The following is a 14,698-nucleotide window of genomic DNA, read 5'->3' as shown; positions in this document are numbered from 1 at the left end:
ATCAGAATTAATGTTTTTTAAAACCTTGTCATTATTAGTAACTATTTATGGAGAACTTCTTGAAAAAAGCTTTGCGTATTAGCAATCTTAATTTTCCTTTTTTGTCTCTATTATCTTTACTGCAGGCTGACTTTTTACATCAGCAAAATAAGTCAAAAGTAACATATAACGTGTAGTTTATTTTTGTGACAGATTGTTCAGTGGGTCTCTAACTGAGCATTCTCTGAACTGAAAATAATTTTTTTCATATAAAATGCAACCTGAGAATGACAATAGTGATTTCCTTCATTGATTTCCCCCTCTCCCACCAAACACACAGCCACAGGTGTTCTGATTTATCGAGAGGTAATTTGCTCTGGAGCAATGGACATACTTTCTAATTTCTTTTTAGTTCGTTGCTGTTAACATTATCCTCTGCTTAGACTACCATTTGGAGAAACATAAATGAATGATGAACATGTGATCAATCAATGTAATAAAGTACATCTTGTTGCTTTTGCAGAGCTTATTTCCTTTCATACATATGACAAACTAATGTAAATGTGTATATTGACTAGTGACTCTACCTAGATTTATCTAATTAGCAAACAATTAAGTTTGCTGTCCTGAAAGTTTAATTTCTGAAATTAATTTCTAAATTTAAGCTTTTAAAATTCTGAACTAGAACGGCACAGTATTAAATTAAAAAAAAAAAATCAGTAAATTCTATTAAGGACACTAATTTTTCTGTGTGAGAGAAGAAAATTCTGTTTTTAAAAGAATAAATACTGCATTTGCTATTTTAATATTCTGGTATTTTGTAGTGCTAAGGAATAGGTCAAAATAGATCGTGCGTGCTATAATTGCACATATCTTGCAAAATAACATTGTAAACACAATTGGGCAGTGGGAACATGTTCAGAATGCAGTGCACTAGTCGTGATTCTCACTTCTGGATCTTAGTATGAGATCTTGATTTAGTAATACAGTAATAATGACAAATGCAGCTTATGGCTCTATGTTAACCTAATTTCTTAGACTAAACATGCTTGTTTGCAGGTTTTTCTGAGATGTTTTTAATATATTCACCTTAAGTGTATTTTTTGGGAAGCTGCAGAAGGTTTGGTGACAATAAGTGAAGGGAAGATGGAGTTTTCTGTTCGGATATTGCACTGATTTCCGTCTGTGGGAACGACTGCTCTAGAGACGCTTGACCCACAAATACACATACAGCATAGTTTGGAGCCCAGCTTAATGAGGCTATCTGAAGTTGGACTTACCTGAGCAAGGCCAAAGCAGGGGTATCTGCAGTGTGCTTTAAAAACTGGGAGCTGGGAACGGGTAACATCTCTGGAGACGTGACTTTTTCCTGTCCATTTGTGAAGTCTTTTACTTCTGTTTACTTCTATATCTCAAATTATTGCATATTTTTGAAATTATACCAGGAAACTGTAACTTAGTTTTTCATGAGAGGAAAATATTTTCTTTAGGCTAAAGGTTTTTTCTTTGCCATTTGTTTTCTTTGAGTCCATCGCTTATTTTTTCCTTGCTTGCTTCTCTTCTGTATTTCCATTCAGTCATTTGTCCATTTCTTTGGATTGTCTGCACTAGTAAAAGATGCTGCTTTTGCATTCCTGAGATGTTTTGAGCGAGGTACACTAACAGACTGACAACAGCAATGTAAAAGAAATCAATGGCAATGTAATAAAATTCAAATGTTTCAGATGTTTACGTTGCAAAGACTGTACTTTTGAAACTCAAGTATGGTAGTGCTGATAAACTGCTCTCATTTGGATAAATGAAGACATGATAGACATGTAAGGGAAAGGATTTCATTAGGTCAGTCCCTACTCTGAGCCAGAAGCAAATACGCTGAACTCACGTCTGACAGACGTTTGCCTGATCTGTTCTTAAAAAACTCAAAAGAGGGGAATACCACACCTCTTCACTGATCTATTTATAGCTACTACGTAACTATCACTATAGTTAGGAGGCTTTTCTTAATATTTAAGTTAAGTCTCTGTCTTGGTGCTAGTTAAGCCAGTTAGTTCTTGTCCAACTATTATTACGCATGCAGATAATGATTTCCGTACTCTGCGCCAACTGTTCGCATATGTGAAGGCTGTTCCTCTGTCTCATTTCAGACTTCTCTTTACTAAACTGTGCAAATGGGCCTTTTCTTCACAGGTCAAGTTTTCTCAGGATTTTTTGTTGTTGTTATTAACTTTCACTGAACTCAGTGTGATTTGTCTGTATCTTTTTCAAAGTTCCCCAAACAAAGTCTTACAGCAACAGAGTAATTAACTTGCTCTGTATGTTGCAGCAGAAGTAACATGACAGCCTTATTAAAATGTCATTCTAGGGTGTGTGTGCGCAGGTATGGTTGGGTTTTGTTTTGTTTGTTTTTTCCAACAACATCAGGTTCTTGGCTCCTGCGTTTGTTAACACAGGAGCTTGTGTTAGTGTTTGTTAAATCGGGTATCTCTCTCTACATATATATGAACTTAAGTTATCTCTCTGAAGAATAGAACCTTATACTGTATTGAATTCCATCTTTATTTCAGGTTAGTTTTGTTATATTAAGCACTCCTATATTCAACAGCATCACTGTTCAGTAAGTTATTCTACAGGAAAGCATGCAGTTTCTGCTCTTTCAAATCTGTTTCCCAGCGCATACAATCCCCGTGGCTTTTGAACGTAAGCCTGCTCTACAACAGGAAACTTGATTGAGAACAAGTTCTCCTAGGGTTAGATGCAGCTTCTATTGGCAAAAATGAGTCTTTACCAGTTTATTTTGTACATGTGCTGTCTTTGAAGTAAGTCATATGGCTAAGATAGCTTCTGTCAGTGTAACTGTACCTGAACAAGCCTTTTGCCATTTTGAGATGCCACACAGTCTAATGACAATAATAGCAGAAAGTTTTATCCTATGGCATGCTTTATTGGAAGAATTGCAGAGCCAGCTACAAAACAGATGTGTTCAACACATTCCCTGGCTTTACTCCATTTTATCTGATTTATGCAAATTATTTCATCTATAATTTTTGAGGCTAGATCACAGATGGGACAAGTTGTGCAATTCTTTCAGCAGTGTTGCCTTCACAAAAACTGAAACAGACACCGATAATAATTATTAAAGAAGCCTTTAATTTCTTGCAGGAAGAAGTATTCAAGTAGTCAGTGTTGATTACCTCTTGCCTATCTTCAAAATTATTTTAAAATAATTTATTCAAGAGAGTTCTGTAAATGCCAACAGTTTGTATGCTATGTGACCAAAATGATAACTATGGGAACTACAGTCTCACCTTTGAACAAAGATTTGAAAACTGGAAAACATCTGGATCAAGCTTTTGTTTGAATTTAAAACAAAAAAAGAGAGAACTAAAATACTGACACAAGCAGTAATTAAACTTCTAAAGAAAATCTAAAGAAAATAAGATGTTCTACTGAAGAACATGAGAATTGTCACCCTAAATATTTTTTTGAGTCTAACTGCTGAAAACAGATTGGTAAAACTCAACCTGTATTTAAGTGTTGTTTTTTCATACTATGTGTATTTTTAGCAGTGCCACAATTATTGTAACTCCAGCATAAGGATTTATTTAGAAAAAAAGAAAGTAATTGGAATGGCAAGCCCTCAAACCTTCACCATTCAAGCACTGTTTTATTTTTTCCGTAATGGCTTGATGATGACTGAATGGGTAGAAAGTAGTAGTTAGAACGGAGTTTCTTGCGCTGCTGATACCAGTTAAGTGCAGTTAACTGCTGGCAGGGATGAGGTGGATAGTGTAGTGAATGACTTCTTAAGATGCTGAAGCAAGTTCCTTTAGAGAATGCCTATTAAGGCTCTGTGTGTGTGATATTAGCACTGTGATGAATGCCAAACGAGACTTTCAAACGAAAATTTAAATGGTTTTCGTTGAAGTGACTGACAAGTTTTAGGCAAAATCTTAATCCGTAGTGAAGTCAGACAAAAGATAATCCAGTATTCTTCCTCCAGTGGTAAATGTGAACGAATGATCATGGAAGAGTGAGAACAGTGCAAGCATGTATAATACTTAGCTTGAATATTCTTTCAGTCTCGAACTATTTTCAGTAAAGGTCTGATCTTAATCTGATGTGGTTTTTGTGTAGTTAGTAACCTTTGGATTTTTATCCTCAAACTTGGCCAGTCCTTTTTTTGCATGCAGCTAAATGTCTGATATCCAAATATCCTTTGGTAAGAAATTCTACAGGTATGCTATTTGTTCTGTTAAAATCTACCTTCTTGTTTTTGAATTTAGCTTGTACTGGTTTCCTTTGGTGCCGCTTTTCTTCTGGAAGAGAGTCAACAAGCCATCTCTGTCCATCTCTCTGTTCCTCACGTAACTTTTGTAGCCCTTTATTGCTTTCTCCCTCCACCAAAATATTTCCGAAACCAGAGTGTCCTAACTTACCTTTTTGTTCCCCCTCTGCAGAACCCATTCTTTGCCTTCGATCATACCTTTTGCTTTTCTCTGAAACTGCTGTATTCTGCTACATCCTCTTCTGGAGCTGAAGGCCCCAGGACTGCTAGTGATATTCAGGATCGGCAGGCAGCGATCTGTTCTGGGCTGATTTCTTTGATGACAATTCCTAACATTGGCTTTCCTTTCTGAGTGCTGGCAGTATTCAGTGCAAAGCCCATTAGTTTGTTACGTGCAAAGTTAAACTGCCTGTCTCCCTCCTCCCCTCTGCCTCCCAACTTCCATCACGTTCATTCATCTGTACTGGCTGCCATCTGCTTTATTGCTCAGTCCCCGAGTCTGATAAAGGCCACCAGCAGTCAGCCCTTTCCTTGTTCTCCTGAACAACGTGGTATTGGTAGGCATAGCAGTGTCGGCAAAATTTTCACCTTGCTCCTGTTTCTTGGATGATTTAGAATATGTTGAGTGGCAGACTCTTGTGGAGCCCCACTGGTATCCTCCTTCCTCGGGAGAACACCACCTATGTCTGTCCTACACTTTCTATCTTGTAACCGATCTGTTCATGCAAGGGTCTTTCTTTTTTCTTACACTGTGACTGCAAGAAAGCCTTTGGCGAGACTTCCCCAGCACTGGAAGTCGAAGCAGACCATGATAGTGATGGAGTTCAGCTCTTTTAACACATGTTCAGAGTGCACCAAGAGATTTGAAAATGAGGATTTTTTTTTTTTTTTTTGAGAGAGAGCGCTTACAAGGACAAAGGGAAGCATAATAAAGTTCAGTTGACCTATTTAATCCCCTTAAAATGCAGAGATTCTAGATTTAGTGTGAAGAAACACCTTAAAGGTCAGATATTGATGTTAACTACCGATCAATAAAATTACTAGATTCTTCTCCCAGGGAAGTGGGAATTTTCATGAAAAAATAACTAAGAAATAATGTAGAGAATTATTATGCCAATTGATATCAATGGATGGAAAAATGAATCTAAACTCTTTCTTTCCTCACTGTTTAAAACATATATTGCAAAGATAATTTTAGGAATGTCTTTAGATTGGGCTATTAGGCACCTAATATTCATAATTATGGTTTGTTGGTTTTCCAGGGTCACCTGCTCCAAGCTCAAGAACAGTCCATCTTTAGAGGGCCCCAAGAGATTTTAAAAAAAGGATTTTTTTTTTTTTTTTTTTTTTTTTAGAACAGCCGTATCTATTCTTCCCTGCTCTATCACAATTATCCATATGTCAATTATTTCTAGTTCATTTGTTATCGGTCACACTTAACTGTTTGTAGTTTCCTGGAATCCCTGCATTACACATGCCATCTTTTAAAAGATACTTTAGAAGGATTCAATTCTGTGCAGTGGCCAAGAGGGGTGGTTCCAGCACGAGTTCTTGCTCCTTTCACTGTGTTGGTATTGGCGCCGTGGAAATGTGAGATCAGTTAGATAGGCAGATGGTTAATTAAAATGTAAAATAAATCATTTCAGCTGATCATCTGTTTGTTCTGCATCTCCTCCTGCTCGTCATCGAGGTTCAGCTGGAAAGCAGCAGTTACTGTAGACAAGCAGGACTACTCCCTTGGCAGACAGGCAGCCTTAGCAGTGGGACTGTCATCTTAAAGATGATGATGATTAGATGGGGGCATGGACATAGCATACACTGGTATACGCTCCCAACTTCTGTGTCTGTAGTTAGTTTACTTTATGAACTGTATTTATGAGGGTTCTTACGTTTTTATCTGCTGAGGGAAAAGTATAATTATGTAGCATCATCGATGTCATTGTAATGATTTGGTGCCCACTGCTTAGGCGTGTGCTGTGGGAGATGCAAGAGGGAAACCTGATTGAGGATGCATTGTCTTTGCATTTGATTCTTGGGTGTTTTGACAAAGCTGGGTTTATATTGTTACACTTTGGTTTAAATGTTATTATGAGTATATATTGAGTTGAATTACATTTTTTTTTTCTGGTTCGCAGGAAGCTGAAGGTGGTTACCAAGTACTAAGTGAAAAAGAGATTGAGTACTTGATAGCTTAGCAGTATTGTAGTGTGTTGGTCTATGTGGATCATACAGTTTAAAAGTTCAGTGCCTACTGAATACAGATAAAAACTTACAGGTTTGGCCGTTTAGACCTGCTCAGTGAGACCTACTGGCTACAAAAATTATGCGCAATCGTATTACATGTGTGGTAGAAAAAAAACCAACTTTGGATTTTGCATAGTATGCATGCATGCAAGGTTCTCTCGGTTGCCACTGATGTATATTAAGTAGACAGTTGTCCATCTTCTGAGTGGTATTACTGAGCCCTCTGTACAGTTCCAAGCTGAGAGGTCTGAGTCTACCCATACCTGTGGCTTCCCGATTAAATTTACTGCTCGTTGTTGTTGTCATTGTTGAATGTTTTAATTTTGAATTGGAGATTGATTCAGGAGTGGTTTTTTTTCTGTGCTGTGTTAGAAATCTCTATGGCTCATGAATGCCTTATCCTACTTAAATATTCCATGTTAATGTATTATGAGATTCTTTTGCATTTTATGTTCTTATTATTGGTGATAGAATAATGGAAGAAATGTCTGATTAAATGTATGGTTATGGTGGGGAGAAAACACATGGGGTATTGAGCTAGGAATATTGGAGTGTGAGCCAGGAAAGGTTTTTTAGGCAGAAGCTCCAGGTGATGGTGTGTTAATGTGGTGGGAAAACTTGGTGGTCGCAAAGTAGCAGAAGAAAATGAGAAATATCATAGTTTTATTACCATACTCTGGATTTCCTCATTGTATCGTTGCCTTCTGTAGCATGCAGGAAGAACTGTGTTTTGAGGAATGGCTAAGATAGTATATGACAAAGACTGTTCACTGAGAATTCCTCCTTGATTTGTTGCAGAATTTGGAAGATGTATAGCAAATGAGACAGAGAAGTCTTCACAGTGAAGATATGAAACTGTCCCTAGAGAATTAGATTCTGTCCTTGCTGGTGTCACAGCAAGATGCCAGGCAGATCACGTTAATCAGAAAGGTTCGTGTATATTGGTGTGTTCTGTTTTTTTGGTAATTGATTTGAAATGATAGTAGTGTGATTTGCAGTCATGTCTAAAACAGCTGCAACTGTGTAGTCAGTGAGTTTTGCTCTGAATGGAAGATGCTGTCAAATGTGATGGTTATATTGAAGAAAAACAGTTTCTCAGTTTTAGCACTGAAGACAGATATTACAACTAGCTGTAGAAATGGAGAGTGGGTTTATTTCTCTGGCTTATTTCCCCAAATACTTGTCTTTCAACCCATCATGGTCACAGAACTGGAAGATGGACTGAAAAGGATAGAACTAGTTACTGGAGTGCTGGATGTGCTTTCTCCTGTATGCTCTCAAAAGCAAAATCTGAGGAGTTGTATGTGATTGCTGTCATACATTAACTGGAATGTTCTGTTTGTTTACAATACTCAATTTCTGCTGAAAGCCTGCTTTTTGTCTCATGTACTTTATTTTTGCTTAAAGAATAACATTCGTAGATTATAAGTGGTTTGTGGTAGGTTTACTTTTCTAGTGAATGGTTACTCTTAAAATTCATGCGTCACTAGTTGTAGCATGGTCTTCCATTCTTAGAGTTGTGAAGATTGCAGGGATCACCGATACCAGTAGTGCTGGTAAGAGTAAGGTTGCTTACTGTGTACTGTTAGTTCTGTGGCTTAACTGGTGATCTTGAATTCTGTCGCAAGGAAGAGCGATATGCTATATTCTTTTAAGGTATACGCTGTGAACTGTCTGTTATAGGAAAAAAAAAAAAGTTTCTCCTGTAGGATCTTGGATAGGGGACATACAGTTATATTTGTAGTGGGGATTGGTTTTCCTTGTAACAATTTAAGCCATTCTTCACTAATATTTTGACTTGCCATTCATAAGTTTGAAGTAAAGCTGACATTGATGCCACTCTTGACAGCTTCAGCAGAGGGCCTCTGGGTGACAGCAGCAGATGCTGAGCCGAGAGCACTGCTGAGATTTTTAGAAGGAGAAACAGAAGCACCTAAATCAGATTATAGCACAGGTAGTGTGTGTTTCATGGTATTCTAAGGATTAAAATTTCATGTACCTGTTTTCTTTGCAAAGCCTTTTATGGGGCTCCTCAGTTCATGTAAGGTAGTGAATTAGGAAAAAGTTACAAACATCACAGAAGTTTTACGCTGTGTATTTGTGGGCAGTATAATGTTATCTTAATATACTGAGTAAGCCTTAAACATTTTTGTGATGCGAATAGCATTAATCAGTTCGTGTAGCAGATAGCCTAGTTAATGGTGAAGAATTTGTTCTTCATAGTGTCATGATGCTCTGAGACTTTCCACTGCAGTGGTGGTGATAAATTTCCAAGACACCAGAGTGATTTGGAGGCAGTGATGCAGTTACTTGTAGCCCAGTGAACTGTGTCTATTACTTTTTAACATACTTCTGTGAGAAAATCTGGTCTCGGATAAGAGTAAAGCAATATGAGTGGTCGATTTCTAGCCAGTGTGTTCTGTTGCAAAATCACCAACACTAAAACATTTTGCAAGGTGTCACTGGCATCTGTCAGCAAGTTTCAGCTGTTGTGACTCTTCCTGAATTTAAAATGCATACATTTGTTTCATAATAGTTTTGGGTTTCGTTTTTTTTCCCTTGGAATCATGAACATGTCTTAAGCATCATGACTTTCAAGGCAAACTTGCGTGATGCATCAGCAAAGTCATTCTTCAGTTAGGTCGAGAAACGAGCTGTCAGACGGAGTGCTTTGGCTGCTGCTGAGGCAATAACAGATACAGGAAATGGAGAAGTTCTGTAAAACTTGAATTAGGTGAAGACAGAGATCTTGTTGAGGAAAGTAGATGCTTTTCTGTTCGAGGCCAATTACAGTCTTCTCTTTTTTTCTGCACTTGAAGTGAAGTGGGCTTATGAGGGGTTAGCCAATAGAGGCTCTTGATACCATTTGGAAAGGAGAGGTTCATTCAAAGCAGGAAGCTTGCATTTAAGTGCCTTGAAACTCTCTAAATATGCTTATCTCTCCCTATCAACTATAAAGGAAGTGTAGGGAGATTAGCTTTCCTAGACTACTCTTTGTGAATATTGCTTTAAGTGTGAAGATATTTATCTCGGAAGCATAATTTTGCTATAAACTCATCTGGAACTAAATTATCTGCTACTTTGCATTTTTATGAGAATAATCCTTAAAAACTGTCCTTGCATTCTCAAACCTTCCAGCACTTTTTAACTTTTCTGAGTCAAGATCATTGTTCATCAAGCTGATAAATGTTATACAAATGTGTCGATTACCGTTTATAGAACAGCAGGAACTGAAGATCTAATCTGAGTAGGATGAAGTTTTACTTTTGTCACTGTGCACGTTGGATCCCTCAGTTCACTCTGAAGTCTTTCTCAAAGTACTTTGAGAGATGAGTTGCATTTATGGTGTTGGAACTGACAGCACTGCTTTTTGAGGTTTTATTCTCCCTGTAACTGGGAGGGTACCATCCACGATTAGAAGTTGTGTTTTATGCAAGTCTGGTGTTTTGGTGGGGATTTTTTTGGGATGTTTTTTCTCTGGAAGGAGTACAGCTAGTAACCATTCTTTTCAGAACATAAGCAAATAGCAAATCATATCTGTAGCTGTACAGATGAGGTAAGTCTGTGTGGTCTTGTGTGCTAAATTAGACATAAATTCAGGTTTTTTGCTCATCAGGAAGATGTTAAAACTCTTCAGTTTAAGAAATTTCAAGTCTGCACATTGTAGAGATACCTGATACATCTGTAATAAAGGTATTGATGCTTCAACCATCCCACACTTGTGGTCTGCAGTCTTTCTGATATTCTGCACTGAGCAGTGTATCTGTAGGTTGTGTACAGAAGCAAGATGGCTTCTGCATACACTACACTTTTGTAGACATAAGGATTGCATTATCCCTCTCTAATTTTCTGTTGCACTTATGTTAAATAATTATACATCGTGATTTCATAATTCTTCTGAATTGTCCCTTGCTAAGACTGTCCAATCTTGCAGCTGCAACTTTTTTCCAATTTCCTAAATTGTTATCTTTATGTCAAAATACATTCAATGCAAAACCATTATTGGTTAAACGTAATAAACCACAATATTTAGACTTGCATAAAACACAACTTCTAATCATGGATGGTGCCCTCCCAGTTACAGAGAGGATAAAACCTCAAAAAGCAGTGCTGTCATTTCCAGCACCATAAATGTAGCTTGTCTCTTAAAACCTCCCCCAATTATTAGACACAATAAAAATTAATATTAAATGGAGACAAAATAACAATAAATTACTATATGTATTTAAAATATTTAACCGTACTTAAATACATTTTGTTGGACTGTGACTGGTTTTAAACACGAGGTCATTTGCTTAAGCTGCAACTTGTGTATCTCATTGTGCCTACCTGATCATTGCCAGTCTGTAGGGGGGTTGCAGTAGGAATCATGTTCATTGATGTTTTCTGCTAAATATGAACATGGATCTCAAAATATTTTATTTTAATCCTTCAACTGAGTTTCCTTTTAGTTAAATGAGACTTTAAAGCAGATAATTAAAACGTCATGTGACATTCAGCCAAATAGTTGGAAAAACCTAAGTAGCGTTATTGCTGTAGTTAGTTCTGTTAACTAATCTGCAATCATTTCAAGAAGCCATATTTTGCTTGGCAGTAATAATAATCCTTGAAACCAAGTTTACTGTGGTTTTGCTTTTAATTCCGTGGTAGAAACTGAGCTAATTATTACATTATTTTACTCTCAGTTGATGTGGAGGTAAATAATCGGCAGCTCTTTGACCCTTTCCTTTAGCCTTCTCAGTTATTTATACAATATTTACAATCCACTAGAATCTTCTTTTTTCCAGATATTTCCAAATATTTGCAAGAATGGTCCAGAAAACTGAACTGCTAATTTTGTGAAGAGTCTGAGTTAGGACTCTTGCAAGTTCCTGAATCTTTAAATTAAAATGTTTGATCTGAAGTATATTACAAATACTGCATTGTATCTCTTTGTTGTTGTGGATGGTGAAATTTCTATTCCAGTAATGCTGTGCTGTGGTTTGGATACATCCTCTTGATTTTTTTGTTGGTTTTTTTTCAAAACCAGAACAAAAAATGGACGCTGGCTATTTCTTCCTGTTTTTTATCACCACTTGCTATTTCACCATCTAAATTCAGTAAAACACGTGTATCTGAGGGTTTTTTTTTTCTCCTTTAATATGCTTTTACTTAAAAAAAAAAAAAAAAGTCTGTTAACTTTGAATAAGTTGGGTGCTATTGTTTTATGAAGCCCATTATGCTGGTAGTGGTAGTTGGCTCATGGCACTATGTGTTTAAGGTTGCTTGGTCTCTGTACAATAGGTTAAAATAGCTTGGAGTTCTGAATAAACTGGTTTAATTACAAGAGAGTGAGAAATTCAGGGCAAAGTTTAGAAGTGTACTGGCTAAGCTACACGCAATCACAACAAGACTTAAAATATTTTGAAAAGCAAACCCAAGTACTTTTGCAGGAAATAAACCAGAAATGTTCTTTCTGCAAAGCAGCATTCAATGTGTTTATGTTCCTTACTCTGTCAGTCATGCTGGTGATAGAAGGGTTTAGTTCAGCGCTTCAGGGTAGAACTGCTGAATGGTGGCAACTATGGAAAAAGCGAGCAATAAGAGGAAAAACAGAGGGGAATACAGTTTTTGTCTGATGCTGTCTCAGAGCGGGACAGGTCGTCAGTCCTGAATTACTCCTCCGGTTGTGGGAGGAGATGCTAGAGATTGTCTCTTTTCCTTGCTCTGGGGCATCAGCTGGCAGAGCTCAATTGCTTCTGCCATTTTGCCAGTCTTTCCTAGCACAGCAGAACTAGGTGGACCCTCTCGGTGTATCTTGTCCAGTGCAATTAATCTCACTATTTGTCACTATCGGGATAAATTAAGGGGGAAGAAAGTGCTTCAGACTAGAAGGGGGCATGTGACAGAGGAAGAACTACAGAGGAGAACGTTACTGCTCCATGGCTCCTGCCCTCACTGGCATGCTGTTGATAGGCAAAACCCCTCCCTGCTGACTTTCAGACCTTAAGATTCCTTGAGGTGTGCAAAGAAGGCTGGAATCAAAGGTTTTAATGGGTTTTTTTCTAAAAAAAACTTTTATCCATTCGTTCCCCTTCCAATATCTTTTCATTTTAAAAGATCTGTTAAGTCCTGTGACAGGAAGAATATTTCTGTTATTCTATTCACCAGTTAAACTTAATGTTCCAGATTTGACCCAGTGAGTCCTATTCTTTGGTTTGTTTTGCTTTCCAGATGTTACCTTAATTTATCAATGGATCATTGGCTTTTTGAGTTGTACTGATTTAATCTTTCTCTTCCTTTTCTACTTTCCCTGTGAATGCTTTTTCTTAGGTATTATTACAATATGTTAAGGATCTGAACTCTTCTAAAACTGAATTCACACCTGATGTGTTATTGTTAGGCTCCAATTATTATCAGACCTTTCTGTTACCTGCTTAAATATTTTTCTTGTTACTGCTCTTCGCTTCTCTTTTTTTTTTTTTTTTTCTGTCCTTCATGATTTAGTGTTACCGCTGCTGCTTTCCTATTCTTTGAAAAGCACGTCTTTTTGTCCAGTGTTCGTTTGTGTGTATGCCCATATAAAATCCTTCCCTTTACACGTTTCTATGGAGGTACCTTCTTTTAGGTATCTGCTAATGTTTTGTAGCTATACTGAATTTTCTTCTGTGCTTGCCACACTATGTAAGTTCCTGTCATTTATGCCAACAATTGCTTTGAGCTATGAAAAATTCTTCTGTAGAAGTTCAGGTTTTAGGTATTACTGTTTGCTGTCTGTTCACAGACAGTATTTTTATTTGATTTTACGTAAAACCATGACGAGCAGTGCTGCACATGATTTTGGTTAAAGGTTAAGTAGGTGTATTTGACTAGGTGATCACTTGAGGTTTTGTCAGCCTTGCTTACTCTGATTTATAAGAGGTTGCTTGTGTGAGACCAAGCATTTCATTGATTAAAAGTAACATTTTGGGGGTAAAACCATTTTGTCTGTCTCATTCTTCTTGCTATGAAATAAATTTTTATGGTCTGTCTTTATATTCTGATTAGCCATTCTGCAGTCTGAAAAATTACCTGTGAACACTCACTCTTCATGTTTACCTGGCTCTTTGTATCATCTTTTTTTTTTTTTTTTTAATAGGCAAGTATGTCTCTGAACAACAATGCAAGCAAATTTTGATTTCTTGTCATTTTGGTTTAACTTGCTTACGCCTAATACAGTATAACCTCCAATTTAATCTTCACCTGCAATTGCAGCAATTATAGTACATCTTTCTTCTTTTTAGCTTGCACTGTGTCATTTTGCTTTGGTGCAAGAATGGGGAATTTTTTTTAATGAAAATTTGTAGGGAATTGATATCCTTGAGATTCCTGCTCTGCTCCTGGAACAGGTTTGGACTCCAAAGGCGTAAGGTGCCTTTCTATATAGGTAAAGTGTTACTGTATAAGGCTGAATTCCTTCAAAATCAGGCTAAGAGAGATTGCTTGCTTCACTGTAATTTTTATTTCTTGATTTTTAACATGAGAAGCAGCATGAAAGCTGGCTTATGTTAAATGCTTATATACTACCTTTGCTGTTCTCATATGATGTTTATGGCTCTTCTTGTAGCCACAGCTAAATTTACTCTTTAAAAAGATGAGAGATGCTGTAGAAACCATTTCATTTCTGCACACTGTATATCTCCATTTTGCACAGAACTAAAACACCATTTCTAGCTCACTTAATAAATATTCACCTCATATAGCATCTGCTTGCTTTCTTCCTCCACTCTGTGAGGGTAAAGTTGTTGTTTTTCCTAGTCTACAAGTTTTTGTATGCTAGTGTTTGTGTACTTTCATCTCTCGGTAACCAAGAGGCAGCTTAACCCTGTTGTGTTTATTACAGGAGAAGTGTATGCATACGGTCAATTAGCACAGGGTATTTGAACAGCTAGATTATTGTCCATGTGACTTACTTGCCCTCAGGCTTTGTTTCATTTGCCATGAGAAATCTAAAAACAATTTTCAAGAATCACCTGGATATTTTCTTCCTTCAGTGGCTTTCTCAGATTTGGAAAGACTTCCAGGCTCTGCGGAAGGTGGCTGATGGGAAGTGAATCATGAATATGAATCAGCATCTCTCCACCCTTATATCCAAAATGCTGTTGCTAGGATATTTTTCTTTGTTTGCTACTCTTATCACATCATCACCTTTTTGAAATTCACTCTCTGTCA

The sequence above is a fragment of the Egretta garzetta genome, unplaced genomic scaffold, assembly GCF_000687185.1.
Source record: "Egretta garzetta isolate BGI_Z169 unplaced genomic scaffold, ASM68718v1 scaffold759, whole genome shotgun sequence".
Taxonomy (NCBI): domain Eukaryota; kingdom Metazoa; phylum Chordata; class Aves; order Pelecaniformes; family Ardeidae; genus Egretta; species Egretta garzetta.
This window is presented reverse-complemented; position numbering follows the sequence as displayed.